The sequence below is a fragment of the Panthera leo genome, chromosome B3 (genome assembly GCF_018350215.1).
Source record: "Panthera leo isolate Ple1 chromosome B3, P.leo_Ple1_pat1.1, whole genome shotgun sequence".
Lineage (NCBI taxonomy): Eukaryota > Metazoa > Chordata > Mammalia > Carnivora > Felidae > Panthera > Panthera leo.
The window spans coordinates 114,440,197-114,456,623 of NC_056684.1; the positions used below are offsets into that span (position 1 = coordinate 114,440,197).

General features: G+C 48.6%; 1 long non-coding RNA gene and 1 pseudogene across 2 annotated transcripts; both read right to left on the minus strand.

Annotated features, from left to right (window-relative positions):
- Window positions 1-5,490: 5,490 nt before the first annotated feature.
- LOC122221373 lies at window positions 5,491-5,738 on the minus strand (annotated as a pseudogene).
- A 7,120-nt stretch (window positions 5,739-12,858) lies between these two features.
- LOC122222868 lies at window positions 12,859-16,408 on the minus strand. Of its 2 annotated transcripts, XR_006203921.1 has the most exons (7): window positions 16,094-16,408; window positions 15,275-15,462; window positions 14,853-14,970; window positions 14,260-14,386; window positions 13,959-14,176; window positions 13,658-13,727; window positions 12,859-13,425 (listed from the first exon to the last, which is right to left on the minus strand). It is a non-coding gene; the product is annotated as an uncharacterized LOC122222868 (long non-coding RNA). The 2 variants fall into 2 exon arrangements; XR_006203922.1 differs by lacking the exon at window positions 15,275-15,462.
- Between the last annotated feature and the right edge of the window lie 19 nt (window positions 16,409-16,427).

Below are 16,427 nucleotides of genomic sequence, written 5' to 3' on the forward strand. Positions count from 1 at the left end.
TATACACAGTTCCTGAACATAACTGATGACTTAGGTTTCCAAATTTGTGTAGCTGATTTGGGGTCATTTTGATAGGTTTACCAGAAAAACTTCTTCTTCTGAAACAGGGAGGAGGGCGCTTTCATTCTCTTTTCCTGGGATCCTCATGCCAAGAGGAGAGAAACACATACGAGGTCATTTAGGTGCAGCGGTTGCTGTGGGAAGAAGGAATCGATCTTGCCAGCAGACCTTCCTGCGTGGGCAGCCAGCCTAGAGGGAGCAGCTAGCCCGGCACACGGGATTTCTGCTCCTTCTCACAGGTTACAGTGTAGATCTGACTCTTTGTTCTCTGAGTCAGCCTTGGACTGCAGCAGACTTTGCCTAAGATGGTTGTGATCTCAAATGAGATATCTTATGGTAGACATATTATAGAACAAATATTTATTGGTTTTTGCTGATAGAAAAGTAGTGTATGTTCGTTAGAGCTGAGTCTAAAGAAGGAGTAAAAATCACGCATCTTCCCTCCGTCTAGAATAGAGCTGACCTTTGCTGGTATGTCCATGACTTTCCTTTCACTAGTTAAAAATGCAAACGATAAAACAAAATTCAGAGTTATATGTATATACAGCTTGGCATCGTGTTTTTTCCCTCTCACTTAACATGGCATCACAAGAAATTAATTTCCTGTGAAAGATTCCTGGTGGCTCTACCTTACTTTATTTGTCCATTCCCTCACTGTTGAAAATTATGGTTGTTTGAGATCCTTTGTTAATGGCAGAGATACTGGGATGAGCTGTCTTTTGTATAAACCTTTGACCATACCTTTGATACTTTCCTTAGGATAGAATCCTAGAAATTGGATGGGGAGGCAAGGGCTCACATTGCTGGACTGAGGATCAATAGATACCACCTTTTAGGAGTATATATCAAGGGACTGCTTCTCTCTGACCCTCTAGCTCATGTCCCAGGGCACTTGCTGTGCTTCCATGAGAGCAGTAGTGAGAGGACAGGGTCATGGCAGGGGCAGGGCCTCTGTGAGTGTGCCGTGATGGTTGTATTTCTAGGCTCAGAGCCTTTTCTCTGCTTCCCCTTTGTCTCCCATCCTTTACTGACTCATTTCCCCTTACAGTCAATATTTTTTGGAAACGCTATTTATTTTAAAATAAAAAAGGTAAAATAAAATTTACAGTTCTTTTTTTGTGTGTGTGAAACACAAGCAATCGGAGATTTGCTCTCCTAAAGTGAACAAGGTCCAATACTTAGGGATTTGTTGCTTTTTAAGCGTGTAGCCGTAAGTTACTTATTCTATCCACATCACGGATGGAGATCCGATGACAAAATGTGTTCTGTTGAAATAAAGCCGTTTTAATCCCTCATTTTAGACTCTTAGGAACCCAGCAGGCAGAAAGAGCTTTTGTTCAGCATCCTTTACTACCTGTTCGTTTGGAGCCCTAACATCTGACTGTAATTCAAGTTCTTGGTTTACTTTACCTCTCTGAGTTTTTCATTCATTCATTTATCCTTTCCTCTTTTTTTTTCCTTCATTATGTCTCATCCTCATGAGAGGTATCATTTTTTACTTTTAAAGAAGATAGTTTCTCGGTACGCTAGTTTACTGATTATTACATATTTTAAAAGGATCCTTCTTTCTGATCTTTTGTCTTTTCTGTTGAGTAGTGGCCATTTTTAGAGTACCTAATCCTTTGGGAATACAGTGAGAATCAGTCTTTCTTGGATGAAATAAGCTGAAAGAGGATGTAAGAATGACCTTGTTATGATTGAACTCTTGGTCCAAATAACATACACATAATGCATAGTCCCCTGAATACTTTTGCTTTGGAATTCTGTGATACACTGTATGTATTCACCACATTGTCTCCTCGTGCTGGAGCCTCATACCTTCTGCTTGTCCCCAGTCCTGCAGCGGTTTCACGTCAGGTGATGGAGCAGGGCTTATATACAGCCGGATAGCTTACTTGTTCAAATTACCTATCCTGCCAGCCTGCTAGGAGATGTGTTAGTCACCCCCTTTGCTTGAGGCACCAAGGCCCTTGCTTTAATGCCAGGATGTTATTTGGGAGGGTGAGAAGCACATTAGACTGTTATTTCCATCTAACTGGCTCTGTCTGTGGCCCACTGTTGTTGGAGGACCCTAGATACGGTGGGTTACTGGACCAAGTGGGTAATCATTTGGGGGATAGTCAAGAACTGACTTCCTTTGCATCGGAATAGGGAATGTCAGAGGACCTAGTTCACCTATCCTGGGTTGTATCCTCTTCTAATGTAGTGCACGCTGCCTTAAAAGGTCATTCTCTGCTCTGAATGGAAGTAGTTAATCTCCTACCCTCCAGACTGAACTCAGAGCATTTGCCTTCCTTCTGACTTCCTTATTCATTACTCGTTCTTCCATTTTCCTCTTGCGAAATGGGAAGTCTGTTGCCTTTCTGCCTGCATAAGCTCCAAAAGTTGCTGAGTTTGAAGTCAGCATTATTATAAGCATGATGTGTGGTCCAGAATATTCCTGAGTTAGAGAGGCTAGTTATATTCTATTCTAGCTTCCCAAAGATCTTCCTTTTCAGGCTTCAACATGCTGGGGCAGAGTTGTGATTCTGACTATTCAGGCCACCAGAGTATCCATTAAGTCCTGGATAAGAACCAGACATTTGAGCTTAGTAAGCTAACAGCTGAAAAGAAATGGGAGATTAAGACATGGCCAGATTTAAAAGAAGTATGTTTATTTGGTTAGTGGGTTGATGGGGGTGTATCCCATGGACTTAACTTTCTCTTTTGCTTTTCCCCATACTCAGTTCTGTCGTGCGTTGGCAGGATCAGAAGAGTGGGCTGGTGACCTGGGGTTGGGTTCTGGCCATTAGCCATGTATCTTTGGACTAATCGCTGGACTTTTCTGGACTCCTTTCTTTGCCAATAAAGTTAGAAATTGAAATTGTATGTGCTGTAAGGACCCTCCTCACTGTAGCATCCTGTAACACATCCCCCGTTTCTTATGTGGTACTTTCCCTTGGGAGCTGTGTACCTTCTCCTTCGTTGCACACCCTCATCTTGCCCCTAGCTCTGGAAATGGAGACTGTGCATGGAAAGGGGGTGGGGGGGTGGGATGAGGAAAGCAGGATGCTATGCCGTGTCCTCCTGGCCTCACTGACTAAAGAGAAGCCCGCTTCCTCCATCTGGTGCTCCCCCCTGGAGCTGAAATACGTTTCTCACCAGAGATGTGCTGTGTGCAGCCTTAGGGAACTCACATTTCTACTTAGTTCACTATTTAACAATAAAGAAAGAAGAGAAAGCTTTATCTTCAGTCGCATTGCTAGTGCTGTAAAGTTTAATAAGAGATAAGCACAGAATGGAAACGAGGCAACTTTGTCAGGTATCGTAGATGGAAAGATAGTGAGAAAAAAGGAGCTAGTGCTTCTCATTTTAAGGATAGGAGAAATTAAGGCTATACTGTAGAGGATTGAATAGAATTAAGTACTTTAAAAGGCAAACATTAAACCAATAAGTTAAAAATATTCTCTCTTTTTTTATGTTGTCATGACTGCCTAAGAAAATTTGAGGGATCCAAAATGTTAACACATTGTTATCCTTCTGTACGTCCTAAGACATGATCAACTCACGGGGAGACTGCAAAGTTTCTGGGGCCTGAATCTTGTATAACCCTGACTTGCCTTGGACTTTGTCCCTCTTACCTCTGCCTGGCCATCAGCAAGACAGACATCTGCAAAATATGAAGTTTATATTTAATAAGCTTCTGGAAGACATTTCTCTCTATATATATTCGTTCCCTATGACCTGGCAGAAAATATATTTCCCAGTTCATCCTTAGTGCTTAGTTTCAGTCCCAAAGAGGGTGTTGATATATTGGCTTTTCTTTGTGTAGCACAGATTTGGACCAAATATGCTAGACTTGCTCTTTTTACAATAATCACCCAGATATAGACATGAACCCCCATGTTTCTACCAAATTAGGGTTATTTTGCTGTTGTAGTTCTGGAAAAAGCAACCAGATGGGAGGCAAAAGTATATTTCTCTGCCCTGACGAGCCCTAACTTTATCTAAAATTCTGACATCTTTTGTTATATCCCACAGAGCCAACTAGAGTCCCAGTCTGCCAGCTTCATTTGTTTGCTTTTATGTTATTTTATTTTATTTTATTTTATTTTATTTTATTTTATTTTATCTTATTTTATTTTATTTCTTTCAATATTTTATTTACTTATTTTTTAAATTTACATCCAAGTTAGTTAGCATATAGTGCAATAATGATTTCGGGAGTAGAATCTAGTGTCTCATCACCTACATATAACACCCAGTGCTCATCCCAACAAGTGCCCTCCTCAATGCCCCTTGCCCAGCCCACCCCCACCCAACACCCCTCCAGCAACCCTCGGTTTGTTCTCTGTATTTAAGAGTTCTTAGTCTTTTTTTTTAACCAAAGTATGTATGTCTGGCCCTAGGGTTTGGTTGGCCTGAGCTGTAGCCACATACAGCTTCCTCTGAGTGCTTGGATACAATGAGCAGGACTAATGTTGGCTTGGAAAAGGAGCAGGAGATGGCTTGGGGTTCGTTTTTCTTTTTTAAATGTTATACAAGTGCAGAGCAGTTGGCTGCCGTCCCCCTCTCAAACCATCAGCAGAGCTTGACCTTGGCCAAGATTGTGCCTCATCCTCTCGGCATTTTAGCATAGAGTTGCGTTTCAGCCCTGGAATGCTTAACCAAAAGCACATGCTGTAGTGATGGTTTCCAAAGAACGAGTTTTTACAAAAGGTCTACATCATGTTGTCTTCTCAAAACAACAGTTTTCTCTGAACCACCAACTCAATAAACCCCCAAATGGTGATTCTTTGACTCATTTGTTCACAAGGGCTACGGGGTTTTGTTGTTGTTAATAATACTTTATTGAAGTGCAGCATAATGAACATACAATAAAATACAAATCTTAGGAGTAGAGCTCGTGAATTATGACAAATTGTATGCACCCTTGTAACCCTCCCCTCCCTTCCCTTCGCCTCCCCTCTATTCCCTCCCCTCCCTGTCCCATCCCTTCCATTCCCTTCTTTCTCTTCCCCTCCCTTCCAACTTCCTTTCTTTCTCCTTTTCTTTTGTTGAGCAACCACTCATCACAGCCCTTTACTGGCTTGAATTAGCTAAGCAGGACCATCCTGCCCAGACTTGGGGCCATGTTGCTTGGGGACTCCCTGTTCCTGGCCAGGGACAGCCTGGCTCTTGTGGGCCCCTCAGCCTGCCCACAGAACATGATCTCCTCTAGGGCCCTCGGCCAGGCCTGAAGCTGGAGGGGCAGCTGGAAGCACCAGGGCAAGGGCCCTGCCTTCTCCCGCTGGCTGAGGCAAGTTTCAGAAAAGGCCGTTCACTGCTCAGTGGTGCTGGGCTAAGGAAAGGGATGAGTTGGGAAGAGAGGAGCCAGGCAACGAGTGAACGGGGGACTCGGGATTGGAAACCACTCAAAAAAGGAGAGCCCCATCTCCTCCTCAGTGTGAGTCACTTGGTGTGCAGACACCACATCAGTGTCTGGCCCACCTCTGTTATGCTCAGCACATGGGAGCCTTTGCATTCCAGCTTGTCCAGGGCTGTGTGAGGAGGGTCATTGATGAAGTACTCACAAAAGTTGTTTCCCAAGATGCTTTTCTTTGAGGCCCCCAGATCAACTCTGGATCACAGTGCTCGTTGCCCACCATAGTGGGGCCCACCTCCATGTGGATCGGGGTGCTGATGAGCAGGTGGGGCATGGGGTGCGAGTCTGGGCCAGGGTCCCACCCAGGGCTTTGGGCTCAGCGCCGGTGCCAGCCCCTGAGGTTCCCGGACTGCGACTCCTGTCGCCCGCCCCCCCCCAACCCCTCCCCCAAGTCCAGTTACTCCAGCTCTCAGGACTGGGGTTTCTTGTATCACATGGAACATCTATTCTGACGATGTACAGCCTGGGATTGGAAGGTTGTGCATTCATCTACCTGAGCAAATTACCATAAGACAGCAAATCCAGGTCAAAATGGGATAAAGACTTGGCATCTGAGTCTGGGCAGTTTGTTGTCACATCTACTTGATGTGGTTACTGTAAAGCTTCACGATACTTGTTTTGTACAAGTTACTTTTGAAAATAGGTGATATGTGCACATAGTACAAAAAACATTTTTTTTTTAATGTGTAATGAAAAGGGAATCTCTCCATCATCCTTTCCCTCCGTGAAGGTAACCACTGTACCTGTTCAGCCTGAGGGTGGAGGCTGGAGCGGGGTGCGGGGGGGGGGGGGTGTGTTTTAAGTCCCAGCTCTCTCCTTTGGTTGTTAACCAAGAATATGTTTCTCTGCCTTCTCTTTATACTCTAGGCTCTGATGTAGGGCATTTATACAGAAACTTGGACCTACAGCTTCAGGATGACTAATCCTGTTTGTCCTGTCCTGTTAAGTTCATTCTCTGTATCTGCCATCTGGCTCAGAAGTCCAAGTTTCTCACCGGATTGCCCATGAGTTGATGATTGTTGGAGCTGGGTTTTTTAATATTAGGCTTGCTTCTTTTAAAATACATATTTGAAATTCTCCATAATCAATTTTTTTTAAATTTGTATTTCTTTAGCAGTGGCTCCTGAAACACGTTTATCTACGTGTTTTTTGTTTGTTTGAAAGTAATGTTTAATCGCAACCTACAAGCAGACTATAGGTGGATCTCTAGACAGTCACCCCCACCCCACAGCCACCCAAATCAGACATTGATAATTCTAAGGTTACAAACATGAACTGGGGTAATTATTCACCTTCACAAGCCATTCTTCTCTTTAAACATAGGATTGACTCAGATTCATTTTGAAAAGCCAGCTTCTCTGGCAGGCAAAATTTGACTTGATTTGTACACTAAATTTTTCAAGAATATAAATGTCATGCAGAGCAGAGAACTTATATTCAGCCTGGAACAGTATTTTACACAATTTACGGGCGCAAGAGCCAGGGAGGGAAGACTTCTCGTTCCCAACCCTCTCAATTGGAGAGAAACTAAAGCTTGATGGATGGATGGCTTTCCTTAGCCAGTTTTAGCTCCCAGCCTTATTTTGTATTCCTCTGTGGCAAGTGGATGAGAAGTCAGGTCTTCCCCGGATTAGAGCTTCCCAAAGATACACAGTCCAGGGAAAGGAGCGAGGCTGTTGGTGTTTTCCAATTCAAGTCCCATATGGTTTCCCTGGGGCCATTTTATCTTTGACATCCTTTGGTGCTCTCTTCTTTGTCTTGCTGCTATCCGATCACCCAAGGCCTCTTCAGTCCCCATTGCAACTGTTCCCACTGGTCAGGGAGCTCCCTGGGAGCAGCCCTTTAGAGCAGCTGTCACAGTTGAGCCGCATCTGCTTTCTGACAAGCTTGAAGACAGAATGAAGGAAGTCATTGAGACTTTCCCAGTGGAAGCGGAGCACACAAGCAGCCTTTGGGACATGGATCAATATGCTGTGCGTTTAGGGGGCCTGGCAGCTCGTGTCAGGGGAGAGGGGGCTGATTCCCAGAGGGGGCAAGGATCCCATGGTCTCAGCTCTGTCGTCATGCAGGGTCCTAATGCCGGAATGGTTCCCGGAGCCTTTGGCTCCAGCCTTTCCTGGACAGGGAAACAGACCGAGGCAAAATGCCTGCTGTGTCTTAAATAGATTCTGCTCGCTGCAGCCAATAAGCCCAACAGCTTGGGAGGTGAACGAGCCTTCCCGAGAGATTTCTGTTGCACCATTCCTCCTGCCTCCTGCCCCTCACATACTGCCCCCTCCCAGCCCTCCTGCTCCTCCTCTCTGACCTGATTCTTCTCACAGTTCTCCTGGTGGTTTCTTTTCAGGCCTGTCTGGTTTTGGTATTCATTACACTTTTATTGGTTTTCGCTCTCTGCTTTTTCCTTCCCTGAAGCTGTTTTTCCTCATACTCTGTATCTTTTCATCTCTTGTGTCCACTCTGTCAAGTGCACGTCTCCATCTGCTGCTCTTGTCTGACTCTGCCATGGCTTCTCCATTGTCCCCTTGCCTGCACCTTCCCGTGGCCTGCTGGCTGACAGTCTGCCCTCACCAGGGCTTCGTTGACCCCAGAGAGAAGTCGGGTGCAGGGATTTTGAATGGACGGTGGAGGAGCCTACCTTGAGCAATCCCAGTTACGGGGCAGGTGACACCGCCAGTCTGGGTAGTGGACCTCAAAGATGGTGGCCGTTGCTGGGCAGCGTGGCAGTGAAATAGGTAAGTCAGAAGAGGGGAGGTAGGGGACACAGGAGTGACGGCCTGCACCCATCGAAGGTGATAAGAACAGGAGATAGAAGAAGAAGGCCGGGTGGTAGCTAGACGTCACAAGGGAAAGCTGAGCAGGAGCTACACTAGGGGAGAAAACCAGGGGAGCGAGACCAGTGAGAGAGGCCAGCTCTGCCAAACAGAGGCCAGCAGCATGAGGGTGGGGCCAGGAGAAAGGGGAGCCTTAAAGACCCTTCTCCCTGTGCATCTCTGGTCCTTTTGTTCTTTTTCCTTTCATGTTCCTGCCCTCATGTTATATCGGCAGAAAACAAAACAAAAAGCAGTCTGTCTTTGAAAGGGAATGGCAAGAGCTGGAGAATTTAAAGCTGGATTCTTGTACTTCCCCATTTACTGGACTCTTGGGCCCCTTTGCGCATCAGGCTGCTGGAGCCATGAGAGCCAGCCCCTTACTGGAACCCCTTGAATGGAGTCCCTATACCAGCCCGACAGCCCAGCCAGAGTGGCGGCAGCAAGGGCAGCCAGCTGTGGTGCGCACCCACAGAACCCTTCTATGAGCATGGGGCAGCCAGGGGGGGGCAGGGCTGTCGGCCAACCCAGCTGGAGGGCTGGGACTTGGTGTTGGGCAGGGCCTGGGCTGAGGGGTGGCTCTTCCAGGGCATGACGCCGGTCCGTCATGGTCTCCTCTACGCCCAGGAACTAAGCTGCAAAGAGGCCTGTGGTAGAAGAAAGAGAAAGGAAGACTCTTGCTTTAAAAAAAAATGTTAAAACTGAAGAGGTAATAAATGCATGTGGCAAAAAATTCAAAAGATACAAAAGAACGTGTGATGAAAAGTCTCCCACTTCTGTTCTGAAGTTCCCTCTTCGGGCATCCTGGATGTACCAATTTCTTGCACATTCTTCTAACTTCTTTTTAGGTCTGCTGTTAATCTAGTAGTTTTTAGATTTTTGATCCAATGGAACATTTGAAACTGGATGTATATGTATGTAATGTGTGTGGAGGGACTAAACGATAATAAAGAAAATTGTATCTCGGTTTATTGCCAATAATTCTTGCTGGGGCAGGAATGGTTTAAAATATTCAAATAACTGGGGCGCCTGGGTGGCTCAGTCGGGTAAGCATCTGACTTCGGCTCAGGTCATGGTCTCGCTCAGAGCCTGGAGCCTGCTTCAGATTCTCTGTCTCCCTTTCTCTCTACCCCTCCCCCACTCATGCTCTGTCTCTCTCAAAAGTACATACACATTAAAAAATAATAATAGAGTCTTAAAATGCTAGCACTAGAAAGGACCTTCCAAGACCCTTTGTACCAAAGCCTCACTTCAAACATGAGAAGAGGCCCAGAAAGTGACTTCTCCAGGGTCACCAAGTGAGCTAATGGCACTTTTTAGGTAGTGGCCTCTGGAAAGATACGGATTCCGAAATGAAAGACAAATGGTGGGGCACGGATTTAGAAACTTCCTCTATTGGACACAAATACAGGGAAAGAAATCAGTCATTTCCGGGAAAACCCCGAAGTCAAATTTCACACTGAAAAATAGCACGCATATGTGCGTGCACGTGTACACACACACACACACACACACACACAGGCATTGGCAGCAGACAGAAAACAAAAGTCTGCAAAGTCTACTGTCTGTTGTCTGTCCCGCTGAGCTGGGCAGAGGCTGTGAGGGGCAGCGTGATCTGGCTCCTCTACTGAGGAACCTGCATCCCTCGGACCTCATGGGAGGACCTCCAGCCTCGTGGCTGGAGGCAGAGGCAGAGGCAGGCACTTTTTGTTGGGCAAGAGGGAGGCCTACCCACCCAGAGTCGAATAAGAGGACAGCCCGTGCATGGACCCCAGGTCAGAAACGCCAAGGAGCGTGTGGAAGTGTGCCTGGCCATGCCACTATGGCGCTCTGGCACCACTGGATCCGTGAGCACGGATAGTCCTACTGTTTACCCCCGCCTCCCAGGAAGAGACGCCCCAAGATGTATATGCTGACAAAAGGGCAGCATAATTTTTAAAAATACTCTCTGCTTTGACATTCGCTCCAGACATCGTGAACGATTTCAGTGTCCAAGCCAGATTAATGGGCCTTTTGATGGCTTCAGAGAGAGGGGACATGTATGACTGTAAACACTGGCAGTAAAAACCCTCAATTGCTTTGAAATGGTAAATTTCCAGGCAATGTGGATCTGATGTTACACGCCTCCTGCATTAACAGCTTTTTCTTCCTGTTCAATTATTTTGGCTGGTAAGGGAGTGGAAATTACACTTCAAAATATATCGATGGATATTTTCAGCCTTGCTGAGAGCTTCAAAATATGTACCAATCCCAGGAACATTCCCTTAATTTCCACCCCCCACTCCCCCCCACCCCCAGTTTCCCAGGGAAAATGGAGATATCAACTACAGGCACAATTAGACTAAAGAAGCTCCAGGAGCAGGGCTTTTTTCACTTCAAATTCTCTCTGGTCTTACTGCGTAATCTCTGAGCCAAATTTTGCTCCAGCCCTAAGTCTAGGGGTCCATCCTAATATCCACCAGGTGATGGGGTTCTTGAAAAAGAAATGAGCATTCCCAAGAGCTTGGGCCCAGGGTCTTGAAACAGGGCATCCAACGGAAGCAGAAAAAACTGCCAGTTCTCCGTGGCATCATTTTCACCCGAGGGATCCAGAAGTCCTAATCTCACGCACATGGTCCTCTCCTATGCCTAGGTGCCGGGCACATGGGCAGCCACCCAGCAATGCCCCAGTTGTGTTTCTGGTTTTCTCCTCTCTACGTGACCAGCTTCTTTCACTCTTCTTTCTAAGCACCAGACCTGGATTTACGGCTGCCTTTCTGGACAGACCACAGAGAAATCAAGTTCAGTTGAACATACCTCCCAAATCTGCTCCTCCCACACTGCCCATTTCAGTTAATGGTTGGTTACCTTACACCAAAGCACTTGGCTCCTACGCTAGAAATGTACATGCTGTTCTTAATTTCTTTCTCTATCCCCACTTCTAGCTGATCTCCAAATCCTTTGAGTCTCTCCTCCAGGGTTTCTGCCCTAGTCCAGGCCCACAGCACTGCTTGCCTGGACTATTGCAGTATCATTGTGACCCCGTGCCACTAGGCTCCAGCCTCCTCACTAAAATGTATACCTGATCATGTCACTCCCTGTTTTAGAATCTTGGATGGTTCCCCACAGCTTACCAGAGTAAGTTCAAATTTCCTATAAAGACCTGGAAGACATCTGTTAACTGGTCAACGCCTACCCCTCTAACCTCACTGCCATCACCACCCCCTCCCCCGTACACCCAACCCCCTCACCGTTTCCTGTGCTGCCATTCACTTGCACATCTTAGCGCCCTTTGTTTGCCTCTTCCTCTTCCCAGAATGCTCTTCCACCTCTTGCCTACCTGCCTGTCCTTGAACACAGCTCTCAGATGACTTCTTACTTGAAGAAACCCCCTTTGTGCTTCTATAGAGTTCCATTATATAGTCTTGTGACAATCTATGTGTATCTCCCCATGGTCAGTTACTGGGCTCCTTGGAAGCTGTGATCAGCTTTTGTTCATTTTTGTATCCCTGGAACGTAGAATTGCCTGGCATGGTGAGCCCTCAAGCAGGAAAGGAAGGGCCTGGGAACACCCCCGCGCCCCCCGCAGTGGGTAAACAGGCTTATTGCATTTTCGTGCGACAGAAGGGGGAGTAGCAGCAGCCGGCCACCCTAGGTATTTATTCACTCCTTCGCTCACTGCACAAATATTCAGGGAGTGCTGCCGTGATGCCCAAATACTGTGCTAGAAACTGGTGACACAAAAGAAGGCTGCCAGGCTCTGCTCAGAGGAATTCCCATTCAAGGGTGAGAGACGGGCATGTGACAAAGACTGCCCTGGCATTTGGGGCCATCTGTTCTGCTCTGAGGACCTTTGCCACTCATCTCCCCGGAAGCCGTGCAGAGAGAGAAGGACTGAAGGAGAACGTGATAAGAGATGGGGAAGGTCAGGGAAGCCTTGGAAAGGGCTCTGCCTCCGGGACCAATTCTGCTGACCAACTGGCTTTACTTATGCATCTCTCCTTTGTAGAAATTCCTTGCTGTTAAGAAAAAGCATCTGACACATTTCTAATTAGCGCTCAGCCTCTGCAATCTTATTATTCCCAAATGCAACAGCTGGCTCATTCCATGATCAGTAATAATATTTGGAGTTCCTGCAGTTAACCCCCAGAACCAGGGTCACTCCTCCCAGCTTCTGATGGAACCACAGAGGACCTCTCACCCCTCCATCCCAGCGCAGCAGCGTTCGGCCCCCGTCACCATGATTGCAGGGTGGGGCAGCACTCCTGAGGAAGCCCTGTTGGGCAGCCCAGGTTACTCACTCCGCTGGCCCGCACTGACCCCAGCCAAGTCGCTTCCTTTCTCTGGGCTCTAGTCCTGCATCGTCTCTCAGGTGCCGGACTCAAGAGAGAACTGCAGGCTGCATCCAGCTACTACGTCCTTCCCTCCCATCAACCCGTACTTAATGAGCGTGTACGTGCGGCTATGTGCCAAGCGCTGTTCCAAGGGCTGGGGAGACCATGGTGAACAGGACGAGGACTCCTGCTCTCATGCAGCTTACAGTCCAGTGGCAGAAAACACAGTGAAAAGCCAAACAGGAGAATGATGATGGAGTTCCTCTCAAACAGCCAGGTCCTCTCCTTGATGGTTTATGGAGACTTAGAAATAACATTCCCTCAGGTACAGCGGTGCCTTGAGTGTGGCCAGCTGGCAGTGGGGAGCACATGTGCCACTGATTGCTGGGTGACCTCCGAAGGCACCGGCCTGAAGAGGGTCCCGCCTTCCTCGTGGGGTCATTGTGAGTTTTCTGCGATCGGGCTTCGGCACTGTGCCTGTTGCGTGGTCACACACGTTCTGTCCCCTGTCTCTGCCTCCTTTCCTGCTTAGAGCAGACACGGGGTCTAACCAGTCTCCCTCACCCACTGTCTGAGTCCCCGCTGCAGCTGCAGACAGGGCAAGAGGCTTCTAAGCCCACTGACTCTCAAGGATACTGGGTATGCTGGCGAGAATGGATGCAGCTGGGGCCCTGCACTCGGCCTCTCCAGGCCGCTCAGCACAGGCTCGGAAGGGGTGGGCAGGCACGCACTGGTGGGGCAGGACGGTCATCGTTGTTCGGCCTCTCTGGGGTCTGTTCTTCGTAGCCCTGCTGAGCAATCTCCTGCACGAGCCCCTCGCCCCAGCAGCCAGCAGCAGTGCCTAAGGTGGGGGGGGGGGGCGGTGGGCTGGGTTAAGAGTTTGCCCAAGCCACTCTCCTAATATGTGACAGAACCAGCATTTGAATGCAGGTTGTCCGACTCCAGAGCTAGGCTCTCACCTGAACTCTACTCCCTTTCCCCCCCTCTGTTATCCACCCCGACATCAAATGTACACGGGCAGAGTTCCCTGGGGCCTCTGGGAGCGCCAGGGGCACACGGCTCTCCCAGCTTACCTGAGTGCTGGCTTTGCCCGCTTTCAAAGAGACGGGGACCATGCCGGAGAGTAATGCCACAAGGGAGAAACTGTCCAAGGAACCAGAAGTCCAAAAAGGGCACAGTTAGAGGGACCTCAGAGGTCATCTCCCCGCACGCCTCCTTTTCCGGAGGAGAAAATGGAGGCCCCAGCGGGGAAGTAAGGTCCCTGCGTCCAGAGCTTCTGACCACCCTACAGACTGCCCAGTGTGCTCAGAAGCCCTGTACTGGGACCCAGGCAGTAGCATGGAGAATGGACTCAAACCCAGCCCCACCTCTTACCTGCTGTATGGCCCTTTGGCAATCGAGAGTGTCACCAAGTCCCGGCATGCTGGTTGTGAGTGCTCCAGAGATCACGTGTGTGAGGGGCAGGCACCTGGTGGGTACCCAGTGAACTGCAGCTATCATTATCACTCTTGTTTTCCAAGTTCAGTGCATGTTGGGCAACACCAAGTCTCCTAGGTGTTGCTTTGATCCTAGGGTTCTGCTGGAATCCACTCCTAGGACCAGAGAGGAAACAATGCTTACTCTTATCTCTGAACACTGAAATCCATCTCGTGGAGGGCTAAGCCTCGGCCCGCACCTATTTAGGATCCAGATCTGGAAGAAAGACCACGGGCTGTAGCTGAGGTGACAGGTGCTAGCTCCCGGCTCTTCCCACTGTGCTGTGGCTTCCGGCCCATCACTTAGCCTCCGCCTATGTCAAATTTCTGTTGGCCAAATGAGCATGGTCGTGACCCGCCTCCCTATCCCCCACCCCACCCGCCCCACCACCGTGGGAAGTTTATTATGTCCATCTAAGGAAGGGCTGGCTCTGAAGTCTAACATCATCCAGAGAGGCGATGTCTCTATGGGGTTTTCCTGGTGGTGGGTGGAGCGGGGGCGGGGGGCAGGGAAACAGCCTTCTTTTTGGGACAGAGCTACAAGTGACAATTGCTTCAGAGGTGTAGCATCCTCACCACTGACCCCTGGAGAGGAAGAGGTGAGACATGTAGAAATCCTGCCAAATTCTGCATCCTCCTTGGCTCCCTCTCCTCATACAGCCCTCCTTCTAGAGCCATCAGAAACCTCGTCTGCCTGATTCTGGGTTCTAGCTTCATTCCCCAGGCCTAGGCGTGAGTTTGGAGCTTCTCACTAGGGGTTGGTGCGAGGTCTTTGGATCCCACATCCTCTCACCTGGTTTTCTCAAGACCAAAGGCAACTAGACATGCATAGGCCAGGCTGGGCTGAGGGAGGCAGCCTATGGCAGCAGAGGGCCATTGCCCAAGTCTTTCCACCTGGTTGACCTGAGAGCCTGTGTGGAAGTGGAGACACCAGAAGGGCAGTTTCCTTATGTTTTCTTGTTGTTTGGAGATGCCCGTGGGCCTGACCCTTAAGCAACAAACTTTTCCTGGCTTCCCACAGAGGACATGACTACCGGGTCAACCCCATGGCTCCCGTGGAAACCAGGCTAGGGCTTGGCAGTGGATAATGCTATGGCATTATCTGTGGAAATGGATCCTGGCCCCTACTGCAACCTAATTAAACTCCCCAGGTGAGAGACACCTGACAGCAAGGCTGGCCCACTGCTCCAGGGCCAGTGGCCCCTTCACACCCACCTCCTGTTGTCCCTGACTGCTGCATGGCTTGGGCCTCAGACTCCCTGCTACTCTTTGTGGGACTCTCTTTGTACATTCTCTTTCCAGGGTCATATTCTTGGTAGGGCCATTTTTGGACTTGTGTATGTGTCCTCGTGGTTAGTTTTCTGAGTCAGGAGGCGGGCACTGCAGTCGCAACGATGATCTTTCTGCAGCAAAAAACTAATTAGGGTTTTCTTTCTTCATTTTACTTCATTCCAACAGAAATGCACTAAGCATCTATTACATGCAGGGTTCAGTCCCGCACACTGGAGAAACAGGGGAAAATGAGTGGTGCTGATGGGGGGTGGTTGGGGGAAGGCATGAGCTGTCTGACCTCCCCTTTCCTAAGGCAGCTTCATTTAGAGGCCAGGACCTTAAGTGGGTCAGGACCCTATGTGGGAGCCAGTGTCCAGTAGCATCGGCAAGAACTAAACCCCCTGCTAACTCTGACCGTGGCATTCAAGCGCCCAGCCTGCCCAAAGTTGACTCCCACCAGGCCCTTTCCAGCATCCTGGCCCCAGCAATACCAAGCAGCTCTTGTCCTTGAATGCATCAAGGACTGCCATCCTTTGGACCTTTGCTCTGGCTGTTCATGAATCTAATACCTCGCCCTGCCCTCCCCCTGCCCTCCCTCTTCAGAATTTATTCAAAAGTTTATCCAACTTCTATGAAAAGCCTTCTCTAAGACCCCCCTTGGAATACAATATTTCTTCCTCCGTGATCCCTGCTTGGTTTAGGCAACATCTATTCACTGCGAGTCTGCTCTGTGCCCGACACTGTGCTGATCTGCTAGCCCACCTTTCCTTCTGTTCTGGAGGACAAGAGCATTCCACCCGGGATTCTCCATGCCTCCAGGCCTGGGGCAAAATCTCAGTGATGTCTGTGTCCGTGTCTCACCACGGTGTTTGCACTTCGTGGAAAGTGCAAACGGAGAGACAGCTTCTAGACTGGGCTCTGACCACTAATTAGTCGCGTGGCCTCTGGCCAATCTTCCAGCCTCTCTGGCCTCCTTTCTTCCTGGTGAAATAGTGGTAAATGATATCTCACGGTTGCCCAGGGGACAGGGGAAGGTCTGGAGGGAAGCCTTATGAAAGCTAGGAGCCCCAGGCCAATGGAAGATGTGGAGGGGTTG